The 16,245-nt window shown below is 42.1% G+C and overlaps 1 protein-coding gene and 1 long non-coding RNA gene across 4 annotated transcripts in view; one reads left to right on the forward strand and one right to left on the reverse strand.

The window, feature by feature from the left end:
- The window catches only part of LOC137645909 (uncharacterized), a 49,633-nt gene that overhangs the window by 27,505 nt on the left and 5,883 nt on the right, over positions 1–16,245 (forward strand). The window lies entirely within an intron of this gene.
- LOC137645910 (uncharacterized) overlaps positions 4,935–16,245 on the reverse strand; it is a 38,912-nt gene continuing 27,601 nt past the window's right edge. Inside the window, exons 4-6 of one of the 2 annotated variants that reach the window (XR_011045363.1) lie at positions 11,881–12,061; positions 11,124–11,730; positions 4,935–11,056 (exon numbers count right to left, since the gene is read on the reverse strand). This is a non-coding gene — a long non-coding RNA (uncharacterized lncRNA). Of the gene's footprint in view, positions 11,731–11,880; positions 12,062–16,245 lie in introns of both variants that reach the window. The other variant, XR_011045362.1, reaches the window with a different exon arrangement.

A 16,245-nucleotide genomic window follows, 5' to 3' on the forward strand; every position in this document is an offset into this window, starting at 1 on the left:
GTCGAGTACCCGACAGCTCTTTGTATTTAGTGTTCACTTAGTCTTATTTCACTAGTATCACGTTAGCTAGTTTTATTTTAGCATTATGATGCCTAATGTAAGTTTATATTTAGTAGGCTAACCCCTTCATGTTTTAATTATTGGTGATGTAGAGAAGACCGAGAAACTCTAGGTTAACTTCAGTTTTTCATTGCTATTTTTTTTATCTTGTTGCACTATCTTTGCTAATTCTGCAACCTTTTTGCTTTTCGAACCCCATTTAGTTAGTTAGGCAAATAGTGCGTAACATTTTTTTTATACAGTTAGCCCATAATATTAGTGTGTTCTACCTTTGCAGATTAGGTAATTTGAGATAGAGATCCATAACTTCTATTAAATAAAAAAAATACGTTTTCACAATAAGTACTCTTGTGGCTTGACTATTTCAAACCAACCGAGCTCTTTTGCACCCAGCATTCCTTGCGTCACTCCCCCCTACGCACAGCATGACATCCCATCTCTCGCTAATTCTGCCTCTTATAGTCTCTCCCACTTCAGTCTATTGCCTACAGTTATTAGGTTGGCAAGGGTACCAACTACCTGTTGAGATATTACTGCTAGAGAGTTATTGGATCGTTTGACTAGCTAGACAGTATTGCACTGGATTCCTCTCTCTGGTTACAGCTTTTTTCTCTTTGCCTACACATACACCGAATAGTCTGGCCAGTTTTTCTGACTTTTTGTTTATGGGTTTGACCAATCGTTTTATTTATATTTTCTTAAAACAAACAATCATTGTTATTCTTGATAATTTAGTTGTTAAGTATGATTCTTGTTAATTTAGTTGTTAAGTATAATGTATCTTTTTTATTACCATTAATTCTTATGGTTTCTGGAGACATATCCTGGACCAGTACATCCTAGATTTTGTCAATGTCGTCTATTGTATTGCAATATTCGTGGTCTTCATGCAAATACAGTATTCAAGACCTTACAGTTGCATCCAGACAGCTTGATATTCTTTTGTGCTCAGAAACTTGGTTTCTGATATGAGGCACTCAACTGAGCTCTTTATAACTGGTTTTAAGAAGCCAATAATGTTGAAAAGCGATGCCATCCCGAGGGCCAGGGGAATGGCGGTGTAAGGACCGAGTATCCTGCTTCTCATAAGTCCTGCTATGAATGTGGATCTCATGGGATCGGGTAATAAAAGTTTGTGGCAGGTATAACTTCTATTGGTGTTCAATCTACCGGAATCCTGACATGGATGATTTTAACTTTGATTGTCTCCTTACCTTTATGGCCAAGATACAAGATTATAGAAAGGCCTCTTTTGTCTTTGTTGGTGATTTCAATGCTCACCATAGGGAATGGTTAGTCTGTTTCTCCTACCGATCTCCCATTATAGACTCCAGATGGTGTTGCTACACCAAGGGCTTACACACACGACTCCAAGCAGTGTTAGCTAACTAAAATACAATATTCTCAAGATGTTACAATATCAGTAATAGTTTGGCATACGGACAGAAAAATTTCTCTGCGGGCAAGTAAATTTCGGCCCTGGCCAAAAGTCATGGGCTTGACAGTGATTTTATCTGGCATGGGATTACATGGTATGTTACTTAGTTTTGGGCAAGATCTCTAAATTGTTAACCAGTTCTAAGCAGGCTGGTAATACAGTTCCCATTTGATAAATACTTTAAGAACTCAAGACAGATAATTGCCAATCCAATTCCGGATTATAATCCTATTTTCTCCCCCTTGCTCCCATCAATAAGAAATCTACTGATTATAGAAAGTATCTTTATTTTTTATAATCTTTGGACTTTTGTAGTATATGACGATATATTAATGATTTAGATTGAAGGTTTGAATCAGTTACTTTAGTGTTGCTAGTTACCTAATTAAGTTTAGGTGTCAATAATTAGATCTAGGTGTTTAAAGTCCCTTAATAAAATGAAAAGTAATTCTTGTTATGAAATGGATTTTGCGATGGTACTTCCTGAGGCTAGATGGATTGAGATCTTTGATTACCTATTATCCTCAGGAAGTACAGAGGCTTGATCGCTTGCCTTATAGTGACTGTGGTCTCAATAATGTTAAACACTGTTTGTAGCACAAACTTGTTCAGGGCTGATAAATCTATGACTAGTACAGATGCTTTCTAGAAAGTCAACTGAAGAAGCTTGGGGAGCTGTTGTTAACCTCTTGGAGAGCATCCTTCTCCAGTATAGCCTGGACTTTTGTCTGAAGGGGTTTGTGCTTTGCCAATCCCTAGCAATAAGGTGATGATGTTTCTGGTGGTGGAATTGGGATAGTGGGAGAGGTGATGAATGGGAGGAGATATTTGAATCTTAAGAAGTCTGGTTCTTCTTTCCGCTCCACGATAACACCATCACCTCCATTGAGAATTACCCCTTGTTCTATTGCCTTGTGTCAGACTCCCTGGTCCCTATCAAATAGGAAAGGGCTAGCTCATATCTCGTTTTAGAATAGACGGGGTTGAGGGTAGTTCCTGTGTCAGTCTTTCTTTTGCTCAGCTAGTGTGCCCAGAAGCAGTGGTGGAGGAGCTGCTGGAGGGTCACTCCCTGGTGTAACAGAGTCCCTGGCTAGCTTTCTTCCACTTCTTGGTTGCTGCCTTTACTTCCTCCATTGGGAATAGAGCAGAACCCTTTAGAGAGGCATTTCTTGGGTTCAAGATCTCCCAATGACTCAATTCACCCACTGGTTAGCCTCACAAGAGGCTACAGCATTGCAGCTTTTCAGGACTCTATTCACCCACTGGTAGGGAACTTAGTGAATGAGGAACTGTACTGCCCCTATATTCACCCACTGGTAGGGTGCTTAGTGAATGAGGAACTGTACTGCCCCTATGATAATGATGTCTTTTAGAACCTTCTTCTCGTCCAGATTGGATGAAATACTCTGAATCTGCTGAGTAGCCGACTGTGCGTGACCAGTAGTTGATCCAAGAAGCAGCTTAAAGCCTGTAGCCATGCTTGATACCTCCATTCCTGTAAACAAGATGGTCTGTGCAACTAGATGGTCTGTGGTGACACCTGGGATCAATGCAGCCACTGCACAATCGATCATTAAGAGGTAGGGGGGGGGGAGGAAAAGCCTTCTGTATGCAGTGGTATTTTCTCTGCCCTGCAAAAGCAGGAAGTATCAAATGGAACTCTCCACCCTTTAGGACTCCTTCCTTGCAGACCTGCATATCCAGCTTGTCTAAGACCTTTTAATTGACAGGATTGATCATAGGAGCTCTTGGCGAGGTCTGGTGCCCCAAGGTGCACAACAAACTTAATCGATAGCAGTTTTACTCCTTTGGGAGTAAAGCAAGGAACATTTCACAGGGCATTGACTCTGTGGATAAAGCTCCATACCTGGAGGAAGGTGGAATCTGACTCGCCTTCCTTTGTATCAGGAGTCTTGGGGCCAGTTGGTTGGGGAAGGGCACCATCAGATTAGTCTAAATCGTGGTTATCCTTCTCCGTTACCGTACCCAGCCAGTCTCGGGAGCGGGGAAGTAAAAATAAATGTGCTGCTTCTCTCTCCCAAGAGGGGACCAATATGAAGGGGAACTGGCAGCCGCACTTCTAGGATCAGTTGGGACCCGCGGGTCCTTGTTCTCCTTGCAAAGTCTAGGGTCTGTTGGGAACACTGAATCTGTTCTTTATTATACCTTCAAGTCCTTACTTTCCTCGAGGCGTACACCCTCAGAGAAAGACGAGAGTTGGCTAGGAGGACGACGCTTTTCTTTGGGCATCCTTAGAATGGTTCGGTGCTGGTCTATCCTGGATCATAGCAGGCTGCTGTTATGCGTTGTTTTTTCTCTGCCTCTCAGAAGATGGTGAGTAAGAAATTGTAGTAATATCGTCTAAGACAACCGCTGTTTGTACACCAGGGTGATCTCCCCGGGGGGACAGAAAACCTCGATGAGTTAAAGACCGTTGGTTGCCTCAGGGAGGGGTGTCTTGCTACCTCCAGTTGCCTTGTATACCGTTGTCCAGCTTGACGAATTTAATGACAAATTCTTGTAGTTGGGCTACAGCTTGTTGAGGAGTGAATGTCCTTGCTATCCTTGGAGATCTCTAAAACTGCAGAGTCTTCTCTGCTGTCACGATGGCTATATCCCTCGTATGATCAGTAATAGTCATAAAAATGCAGTGTTAAAGTCCATTTAGGTAACTGTCTGAATAAGTACGTCTTGGGGAAGTGTGTCTAAACGAACTTTGTCAAGTTGAGTCTCATAAGTATATCTCATCTGGTTGTGGTTAAGAAATGTCTGAGAACTGTCCTCCGGAGAGGAAGGCTTTGGCAAAGTTAGAGTATACACTCAGGACGAGTTTTCCTCCTGTCTGGAAATTGTTAATTAGGTAAAATGTATTTTTCCACACTTAAAAGCCTCTCGAGGGGGCGATCTCAGGGTACTTGCGAGTCCTTCAACAAAAGACTCCTGGGAGGAGACATGTCTTCCCTGGTGTTGGGTTTCTCTAAAGGCAACAGCCCAGTCAGGAGTGATTTGCTCCACTGGGCTGTCAAGAGAGATGAGCCAATGACTTTTCTCACAGGGGCCACAACTTGTTCCTGCAGAGCCCTTGAAGCAATTGAAGTCCCAAGGAGGGCAACAGGAAACGTAAGGTATTGTCAACCTAAGGCATTGTCAACCTTCAAACATGAGGAGGAACAGAAGACTGTCAACGAGGAGGAGACTCACCCATTTTGCTGGGAGAAATGGGAATGTCTCCTTACCTTAGGGCTTGCCCAAAGGGCAGTGTATCAGGGGTCAGGGAAAGAAGTTGGGACTACTACTACTTCGAGGAAGACTCGCAAGCTGAAATATCTTTACTTGTTATTCCTCCTGTCATACATTCCCAAAGGTGAAGGATCCATCCCCTCGGCGCTCCTGAATGTGCCACACTTTTTGCACAAGACCTCCGGACACTTCCACATCTCGGTAAACATGCTCACTGAAGCAACAAACATGTTGGGAAGGATCCAAGTTAGAATAACTGCCAAAAATTCCAGCCAGCAATTTATGTCCCCATATGTCCGTCCTCACTCGAGGCGTCAACCAAACAGAGACTAACTCTGTGAGCAAGCAGGTCGGGGGTATAGGGTGTGTTAGGGGGTTCTAATTTACACCATTATATAAGCTATTCTTTATTATATTTTTAACATCAAACTTGTCAGATGGTATATTACATTTGAACTGAAGTGAATAATGAAACAAATCAATATCTTAATATAAGCATAAAAAAAAATAATGATAGCAGAAAATTAATGTGACAATTGAAAACAATCATGATGGTCACTTGAATCAAACAAGTATTAGTTCTGTAAAGCCTGGCATCCTTACCAGATACCTCTAGAACACACTACAGTAATTTAATAAAAAATTTCTAAAGAGAACCCTCATACACTGGCAATCAACACCTGAATCGCTTCTAAGAATTAATGATTTAATATGTGAAAAACACAAACGTAGACAACAATCTATGCTTCAAATATATCGAACCCTTCTCAAGATTTCACAGGAAAGAAGTTAATTTGCAGACAGTATGAGGTGAACTGAGCGGGAACTTGGGAAAAAAGTATGGCAACGTTCCTTACAACACCCCACAACACGAAATATTAAATACAATACTTTATAACTATCTATTATTACATGAATTAGAAATATCTTAGAATACAAAACATATTATCCATCTTAAAATAGTAGGTAACTGAAATCTTTACACAAGTTAATTGAGCACTTATATTTCTTACACCCTCCACTGGTACGACTATTCGTCACATTCTGAATTAAAATTAAACTTTCCTTCATTCAAAATGCACAAACTCCTGTTTAATGAATCACATATCGCTCGAGTTATTGATCAAACTTCCATTGCACTCACTCACTCTCCACAAGAAAGCATAACTTTGGGCATCATTCACAAGTATTCTCCAGATTTGGTTTTGATCCTAACCTTCTCTCACTAGACTGTTGATTCTTCACTATCTCCAGCACTTTTCCCAGGAGCATCTTCGTCCACAACCAGAACGATAGCAATGGCAAGATTACGTCGTTTTGAGTTCCAGCACTGTTGCTCCTGCAACAACGGAAGGTATTCTCTGCACTAAGCTGGTCCTCAAGATACTGCACCTGGTGCCATTTGTGCTCAACGTACAGGTCTTTCTGGTGCCATTTGTAGTTAACGTACAGGTCTTGCTGTTGGAATACGACTGTAGATGTAACTTGGTCCTTTCACTGTTAAGATGTGAGCTGGAGTAATAGGCTGTAGATTATGGGGGATCCTATGATGATCTAGTGAGAGGCCTGCTGTTTATGATTGCTTCGACCTCACAGCAGTATATGAAGGCTTTCATCATTGAGTGCCTGATGTTGAAGTGCGCGCGTATCAAGAATGCGACTGACCAGATTTTTATCTGTCGCTGCCATACGGCCGCAAAGTGGGACACACACAGAGGATTTAAGATCATGTCATGCCCTTAGTAGATAAGTCAGACACAACTTGCTTACTAATCATCTTCTCGAACTCCATCCGTAGCTCGAGCTCTGTCCCCAATGAGAAGTTACTACCATTGTCGGAGCGAAGAATTTCGACAACACCTCGTCGTGATGAGAATCTATGCAAGGCATTCACAAATGCGTCGGTATCCATCGCATCCATTACAATTGCACAGCACGAGACATAAGGAATGTGAATACACTATAACACCGTAATGCTTGTGCTCAATGCGTCCTATCATGAATGGCCCATAGCAGTCAACACCTGTATGTGTGAATGGAGGTTTACTAGGTGCGACCCATTCAGTTGGAAAGTTCAGACGTTTTCGGATTCACTCCAGTCTTCTTGTCGCAGTTTTGACAAGTTTCAACCAGAATGTCCAGAATCTTCGTGAATATTTCTCACTTAAAGCTTTAAAGCAGTTGATGTCTTTGGAAGTATGATTTGATGCTTAGCATCAAATTCCATCTGGCTCTTACTCTCAACCTGCCTCCTACTCGTAGTAGCCCATGTTTGGCCAAGAAGGGGGGTTCAGTCTTGCAATTTTACTGGTGAGAGCAAATTTCTGGTATTGGCAGGAGGTGACTGTCTCCGATTTCCTCCAGTTCTGATGCCAAGCTTTCGGCTTGGGCTGCTTTTAAGAATATCGTCTTGCTGTTAAACTTTGCAACACTCGGGTTAGGGCCAAATTCTAGTGGCAAAGGTTTTTTTTTTTTCCCCCCTCGTACATTGTATGGGAACCTTCTAAGAAAAGCTACTATGCATAGTTAGAAGAAAACCTTCCCAGATTGGACCTTTATGCAGCTTCAATAATAGTAACTAGGCCAAAATTTTCTGTCTTTACCTTGAGGGCACCACCCAACTGTGCAATTTCAAGTCTTCCATCATTAAAGGCCAATGACATTCCCCAAGATGCAGAAATGCTAGATCAGTTAGCCAGATAGGATTATCTAGCTGTTCTTGGATGATTGTTTCTCTGGAAGCTAGATCAGTCGGGTTTTATTTTATATCCACGTATCGCCAATACTTGACATCTGAAAGTTGGGTTAGTGGATATGTGATTTGCAACAAATGTGTGATACCATGCTCGATCGTTCAAAGTACATTTCAGAACTAAGGTAGAATCTGTCCAATAGATAGAAGGAAGAAGTGGGATGTCTATTTCATTCCTGAGCATCCGATCAATCTTGATGGCAACAGTGGCCGCTGTTAGTCTTGGTACAGTCATCTATTTGAAAGGCGAGACACGAGCTTTGCTTTAGACTGACACGAGCTTTGCTGAAGACTTATAGTACTGTGTTCTTCATTTGTTTTGTTGCCGAGACTTGGATAGGATACTGTGCCATGTCTGTCCATGCTGCCATCCGAGAAGTGATGAAACTGGTATGTTTATACAGTGCCAAAACTTACTGGAGAGAAGGCTCTCCGAATACAAAATTTAACCAAATCTGGTAACTCTTTCAACCACTGCATTCAGAATGAACCTACTTTATTTTTCTTCCATGGCTTAATCCCAGTTAAAACATCCCTTGCACAACCGCTGGATAAGCTGTTTAGCTCGGAGGATGAATGGTGCTGCGTATCCTATCTGGTCGTAAGTTCCAGCTCCCATTGACAAAACTCTTTGAATCACCGGAACTTCCAGATTCAGCTTTGGACAATACCCAAGTGTGTCTGTTTCTAGTTACCACTCGACGCCAAGTATTCATTCGGACGGCAGATTGCTCTATGTTCAACTGCTTTACGAGCGGAGCTTTGTCCTCTTCAGGTATATTCTCCAAGGCAACAGGATTGGCAGATATCCACTTGTTCAGTCGAAAGTCTCCAAGAGCAGCGAGTTGGATGAGCTAAATCGCTATCTCAGCACCAATTTCTGCAATTCTCACAGACTTGAGCAAATCATCCATGTAGCAATGCCTTTTCAGACAATTTCTTGTTTCCTCGCTGAATTTTTCTTTATGGCGTTCCGCAGTTCTATGGAGTACAAAATTTACTAAGCTTGGAGAACGTCACTCCAAATGGATTTGTAGTCATTCGGGGCACCAATGGACTCGCAGTCAAGGTACCATCAGGCCACCAGAGAAATCCTGAGACATCTCTGTCAGATTTAGGAACATGAACTTGACAAAACTTTTCTTGTATGTTGCCCATGATAGGTACAAGGCTGTCCTGAAACCTTAAGAAGACTCCAACAAGGCTACTTGTGAGATCAGGACTTTGTAGCAAGATATCATTCAGTGGTACCTAAGAAGTGAACCAAGCAATTAAAAGCCACTCTAATCTTGTTTGGCTTTATTGTATGATAAACGCCATGTGATAAATACCATGCTCTTCAATCACTTCTCCTTAGTCTATTAGGCAAGTATTATTTCAGCATATCCTTTACTAAACATGTCTTCTACATATGTTGTGTAGTATGCCTAAATTTTTCAATCTTCAGAAGCTTGCTCTTTAGCGAATTAAGCCTACTTTCTGCTTGCGCCTTGTTATTTGGTAGAGGGGCATTGTTGCAAAATTATAATCAATGGAGTAATGTCTGTTTAGGTAGTTGACTGTATCATTCGCCTTTTTCATAAAGAGCTTATCTTTATATGAGTACTCCAGCTTGCTATCCGTTTCTCACACAGTCACGATCGAAGTGTTCTTTCAGGCTTTCGTTGATAGGCCTACTCGTTACCATTGTCAAGAGAAATGCAGCATCAGAAGGTGAGTGGTCTTCTCCAAAGGCTTCCAGAGGTCCATAGACTAAACCAGCTACCAAACAGTCATTGCCGCATTTTGTCTGTCATTCTCACTTGGCACAATCTTGGTGAACACATGGACAGTAGGATTGTCTCCACCAATTAGAAGTTCTACTCATATGTCATTAGACGTAGCTGGTACGTTAGTTGTCCACCACTACTGCCACTGTAAGATATAGATGTGTTTCCCCTTTTAAAACTTTGACATGTAAGCCAAATATTATTTCAGGATTATCTTTTAAGATAAAATAATTATCAGAATTATCTTTAAAGATCATTACCAGCAAGTGTCTTCATATTGTTTCTTCCCTAAGCACAAAGTTACAATTCCTAGGTTTTGAACCAGGCACTAGGTGATGCAAGAAGTGGTTGAACAAAAATCGAGACTAACAGAGGAGGCTGTACACCTTCAATTTCCCTTGCACGTGAGGGCGAGTGGCAGCAAAGGAAGGGTGACCTTACTGTCAAGATCCTGTTTGAAGCAGGACACAGATGAATTCCCTTTTTCTACAATATTGTATTCTATACCAGTTTCAATGGTGGCTTCTTCCTTTCTGAATGGAGTCCTCATTAGGTCTAACTCCTTCGTGGGTGGAGCTGCTTTAACCCCTGATTGTGCTGAACTCTTATTCTTCGCTGCAACCTCTATCTCTAAGCATCAGGGTACAATGATTTGTAGCCTTACAGATCACACAACTTATCTTGCTCTTGCAAATGGATGCAACGTGCCCCTTGACCAAACATCTGTAGCATCTCCCCTTACTAAGAAGGAAGTCTTAGTTTCGATTTATGGTCTTTCTTAATTGAAATTAAACTCTCAAAGCTGTGACCTTTCCTGTCACAAAATTCCCACACTGCAACTGTCCGACCAAACCCGTCCCTTGTCATAAAGGTTTTGCTGGATTACTGGATCTTCTGAAGCAGCAACAGGCTGCTTACTCATGCAGTCTGATAGCCTTTGCAGCTCTTGTATATTTCACCATATAAAGACTCATTGACTACGAATTCAACTAAGTCGTGACAGGTAGCTGGGGTCTTTTGAATTATTCTCGCTTTAGCTTCATTCTTTTCCCACCATCTTCTGCAGACATCAATTGGCAGCTTCTCAACTCGGGTCCTAATAGTCAGTGGAGGGTACATTACAGTGACTGGGTTCATATTTTAACCCCCCAGCAGCAATGGCATACAGTAATCACATTCTCTTAGCAAAACTCCATAATCACAGGTTTATGAGCCCTAATCTTATATTCCCATACCGGTTTTCTAACTCGACCATAGCCTTTACGTATCCTCCAGCTGGCTCTAAATATTTGCAAAATTGATTGCATTTCAAAGCTTTCCCAGCAAGATAGTGCTCTAAGAAGTTAAGCCTATGCTTTGGATCATCCATATTAGTACTAACAACAGAGTCAAATGTATCAATTTCCCATACTGAATTACATCACCACTAAAGGATGGAAATTCTGGTAAGTTGCAACAATGTTTGACGTTGCTGTTCAATAGTTACCTGTGTGAGCCTCTGCGTTTTACAGAGACTCTACCGTAAGTGATTGGTTAGTAGGTGCCATATCCAGAAGTATTGTGGGCGCTGGTGGGTGCTGCATTCTAATATTGGTGAAAGGAGTGGTCAATGGATTTGAGGGCTGATGTTAGTGTTGTAGTTGGAATCCCATTTTTCAAAATAGTCTTGAGTAGTGGAGCAGACACTCTATATCCTTTGTAGTTTAGTTTGTGGGAGCCTCTGCGGGTTTTGAAATTCCAAGGGGTATTTTTGGCCTAACAGACAGGCTGCAGAAAACAGAGAGAATGCTTCCTGACCTACCGTCTGCACTACTACTTTTGGCTACCCTGACATAAGCAGAAAACAGAGAGAATACTTCCTGACCTACTGTCTGCACTACTACTTTTGGCTACCCTGACATTTTTATCGCCTTCAATTTCCTCAATTAGTTTCTAAGCGCTTCAGCTTCTAATTTACTTCTGTTCAATTCCTGTCCTTGCTACTGTTTAATACTTTCTTGTTCCATTTGGATTTTCAATAATTCTTGTTGGTGCTTAATTCGCTAATTTCGATGTCTTATTTTATTGCTTCATTTTGATTTTGGCAGCTCCTCCTATATCTCATTCTATAATAGCTCTTTCATTATCTAATTTTCGAGCGGTTGCATTTGACATCGTGGATTTACCGCCATCAGATCAGTTTCTATTGTTTGAAAAACTATCCTCATTTTAGAACATTTCTTGAGCCTTTAGGATTATCTTGGTCATTTTACTCACCTCAATATTCCCTCCGTTGGATAACAATACCACTCAGTTTGTTAGGGTTGAACTTTTTTTCCATCTCTGGTTTACTCCTAGTAGTGTGAATCAGTTCATATTTCATGTAAGGTGTGTACAGCATCAATATAGGGGTTCTAACTGACACTACCATGTAAGCTTTTCTATATTGTGCTTTTCATATAAAACTTGTCAGATGGTGTATTACATTTAAGCTGAAATGAATCAAGAAACAAATCAATATCTTAAGATAGGCATCAAAAAATTAATAATATGACTGCAGAAAATTAACACGATAATAAATATACTGTAAAGCAATCACAATGATCACAAGAATAAGTACTTTATAAAAAATAAGCACGTACCTCCAGAACACACAAATTCAAAAACAATTTCTTTATAGCATGAATCACTTTTAGAGATTAGGGATTTGAAATGTGAAAAACATTAACGTAGATAACCCATGCTTCAAAAAAGTCAAACCCTTCTTGATATTTCCCAGGAAAGTACTAACTTGCTGAGAGCACGATGTGAACAGAGTGAGAACTGGAATAAAGGATAGCAACGTTCATTACATCACCCCAAACACACATCAATTATTTATATTACATAAATCAGCAATACTGTACTGAAGAATACAAAGATACAAAATATCTATCAATTATTATTTCATATGGTACAAATATAATTTTTATGAATAGAACTTACCTGGCAGTTATATATACATAGCTAATTATCTCTTATTTCGGCAGAATTTTTCTAAACTAGGCAACCGCCTTGTGGTGGTTGGGTGGTAACACCCGTTAAAGGGTGGTAGGAGGAATCATTCCCGTTTTCTGTTCTTCAGTTCATCTCTGCCGGCCGGATCGACAACACGTTGGTCCGTCATTAAGAGTTTTTCTTCGCTTTCCCTGCTCGGTGTACCAGTCTGCTTTTTTGGTGAAGTACTCTGATTTGGGGTTTTGGCGATCGTTGTATTTTGTTTTCTCTTAGCTTTTTTGCTGTTTTTCATTATGAGTGAAAAGAGTCATTACCGTATCTGTGCGAATGAGGAATGTAAGGTGAGACTACCGAAAATGGCGGTAGACCCTCACACCGTTTGTTTTTTCTGGGTCGACCTGTGACGTCCGGATCTCCAGTGAAGCCGGAGATTCGATGAAAAAGGGACCGTAATAATGAAACTGTGAAGTCTTCATCGGTATCACATTGTTAACTCCGGTTCTGGCCGTCTGCTTGATCTCTGTTTGTACCGGAGATCCGGTAGCAAAGGCCCGTCACCGTGATATCGTGACCGTTCCCGGTACGATAACATTAACCTCAATGAATGATTGTGTTATCTCCCGTGAAGCCGGCCGTAACGGTGTAATTATGATCAAACATGACAAAGGTTCGTGTGTAAAAGGCTTCAGCCGGAGTCCGAGTGCCGGATTTCACCGTTGCACTCCAAAAATCTGCTCCTGAACGTTAACTAGTTCTCACCCAATGAGTATCCATATAGCGGAGCATAACTCAAGGCGGAGCTAAGCATAACTCACGGAGCTAAGGGTGTCGGTATAAAACGACCCCAATTAATGACTCATACACTAACGTACCTATTAATAGTGTTAGCCATATTAACAGTAACCACATCAATAAAAACGTTTATAATATTAAACGTACTATCATCAACTCTGATACTAAGAGGAGGCCTGAATAACTCGTGATCGTATAAAAACGGAGAACGGGAAATTCACCTCTCTTACTCGAGCTAACAAAGAAAACGAGAGAAGGGATAACTCATATCTGTAGAACAGGGAACGAGCAGTCTCTGTATTCGCTCTCAAGGTTACATAATAAATAAATAAAAAAAAAAAAAAAAAAAAAAAAAAAAAAAAAAAAAAAAACTAACATCGCACAATAAAACAAGAACATTAATAAAATTGATTGCTTTTCTTAGTAATAACCAAGAACGAAGAATAACGACAACGTAACAAATAAACATGGATATAGTCTAAATCGAAGCCTCTGAGGCGAGTACAAACTAACAGACTAAATCGCTAAACTTTAATTCGCTATTCTTTAAATCGCTATTCTTCGTAGGTCCAAATTGGACTTGCAAGCAAATAAATACCATAGTAAAAATTAATGATAACACTAAAAGGCCATAAAACGTAAGTGATATAACCTAGATGACAGAGTACCAGATGGGCAAAATTAACTAGAATATTTACCGAAGCGAACATAACCCAAAATGGCTGCCGATACCTCGGCCGGACAATCGCTTCCAAAACTAAAAACCACCATATTGGAAACAGAACAAATGCCCGGTACTGTCAAAAGCTGCCAAAACAAACTATGGTACTTAACATTGGTAAGGGTGAAGTATCAACGTCAGTCATGTTGAATTAACGACAATCACTTCGAAAAACACTGGGCAAAAAACTTATCAACTTTGCGGTCAAGTCCAAAACAGAAGGATGACCTGGTGAGCGCGAGTGGTAGGTGTCGGTAGGGTATCCCAACTGTATTCTCTAGGGCCTGTCACGGCCCTCCCCCTTTGATGAAGGGATTATCTAAATGGGAGACAGCCTGTGAATAGTGTTTTACAAACGCCCTTTTTAGATATACGACACCAACAAGGTGCTCGCGCGAGGGTTGTAACCTCTGCATTCCATGCTTTTAATTTTCTCTGGTATATTTGGAAGATTTATATCAGAAAAAGTACAAAGAAGGACCTTTTCGCCGGGCGTCACAGGTCTCTCCCCAGAAATAGATTTTTCCTTCGTCAAAATCCCTTAATTGTAGGGGTTTTGTTTGTGCCCTTGATAATAGGTGCGGGGAATATAAGGTTTTGGATGAGAAAGATTGGTTAATTATGAAGCGCTATGTGCGTAAGCTAAAGCTCGATAGAGTTAGGAGAGCTTCTAGGTCTAAGTCTAAGTCTGTTAGTGGTAAGGAAGACGAACTTAGCGTAGATTTATCTATTGATCCTATTATTGTTTCCTCTTTGGAAGTTGATCCTTCCCTTGAGGTAGTAACCCCTGCACCTCCTACAGGTTCCGTATCTATGGATGACCCTCGGTACGCTAGCCTGGCGGCCGAGTTGAAGGCTATTAAAGAACAACTGGAGGCCTTTAAAGGTAAGGAAAGTGAAAGTGCTTGTGTTAGTGCAGTGGAGGTGGTGACTGACCAAATCTGTCATACCCCTAGGCCTAGACCTCTACCAAGCTCCCAGGACCAAGGGAGAAGGTACGTCGATGACCGAAAGGGGGTGAGAGGTACGTACCCTCGGTCAGCCGTCGCCTCACACAGTCCTGTTGTCGATTCCCAGGCTGCTCTTGACCGTCACGGGAAAGACGTGTCGGATGTGTTGTTTTCTTCTCCGGATACGTCCAGACGTAAATGGAAGTTTGAAGCTTCAAGACCTACTAAGAGGAGATGGAACCGCGACGAACGGTCTCTTTCTTTCTCTCCCGGTTCTAGCAGTTATGAACCTTGTCCGTCGGAGGAGGATTTCGACTCCGTGCCTGTGAAAAGGGCGAAGCCTACTGCCGAAGATCCTTCCCCTTCGGGGCCGCAAGACCCAGCTGATGTTGCTAAATCCTTTATGTCTGTTATGCAGGAACAACTTTTGACTTTAGTGCAAGCCTTTAGCCGCCCTCACGCCCAGTCTGACAGACGTAAAGACGACTCGTTACCGATTAAGAAGTCTGCTTCTAAGAGAGAACGGAGCTCTCCTTTAAAGAAAAACTTCTCCCTCTCTACGCCAGGATGAGGAATGTGTGCTTTCGCCAGGCGATACTTCTTCGCTATACCAGGGCGATACTTTTTCTCATTCTCGATACCGGGACGATACCTTATCGAACGATGCTGCTTCTCGTTCTCGATGCCAAGACGATACCTCCTCCCATTCACGTTACCAGCACGATACCTCCTCTCGTTCGCTTCGCCACGACGATACCTCCTCGTTCGCTTCGCCACGATGATACCTCCTCTCTTTCACGACGCCACGACGATACCGACCCTAGTTCTCGACGCCACGACGATACCGCCTGTCGTTCACGACGCCACGACGATACCGCCTCTCATTCTCGCCGCCACGACGATACCGCCTCTGGCTCTCGACATCGGAACGACTCTGCCTCTCGTTATCGGTCCCAGGGCGATACCACCCTGCCTCTTCGGGACGATACTGCCTCTCGTCCCAAGGATTCTTCTAGCGCGGGACTCCAGGATGCAACCCGTCTTTTGCAGGATGATGCCTTTGATTTGCCCTTGTCGGGTTCTAGGGATCCTTCTTCTCTTTCGAAGGATATTGCAGATGTGGATCAGGACCTCGAGGATGTTTCTGATGACGATGATAATCCTGCCGACGCTGTGGGAGATTACAAAGTTCTCTCTCGCTCCCTTCTTGAACTTTTTGGAGAGGAATTCCAACCCTCTGCCCCTCAATCTCCTCAGTCCCAATTTAACAGAAAGAAGGCCAGAAACAGTCGGCCTTCATCAAGATGAAGCTGTCTATCTCCGCAAAGAAGGCTCTCTCGAAGATTGATGACTGGATGATGGAGCGGAGACAAACAGGTAAGACTTCCTTCTCGTTTCCACCAGCTCGTCTTGCTTCAAGAGCGGGTATGTGGTATGCGACTGGAGAACCTTTGGGTCTGGGAGTGCCTTCCTCCTCCAAGGGTGACTTCTCTGGTTTAGTGGACTCTGCTAGAAGGCATGCTCTCAACTCAGCCAAGGTCATGTGG

Source organism: Palaemon carinicauda, chromosome 8 (genome assembly GCF_036898095.1).
Source record: "Palaemon carinicauda isolate YSFRI2023 chromosome 8, ASM3689809v2, whole genome shotgun sequence".
NCBI lineage: Eukaryota > Metazoa > Arthropoda > Malacostraca > Decapoda > Palaemonidae > Palaemon > Palaemon carinicauda.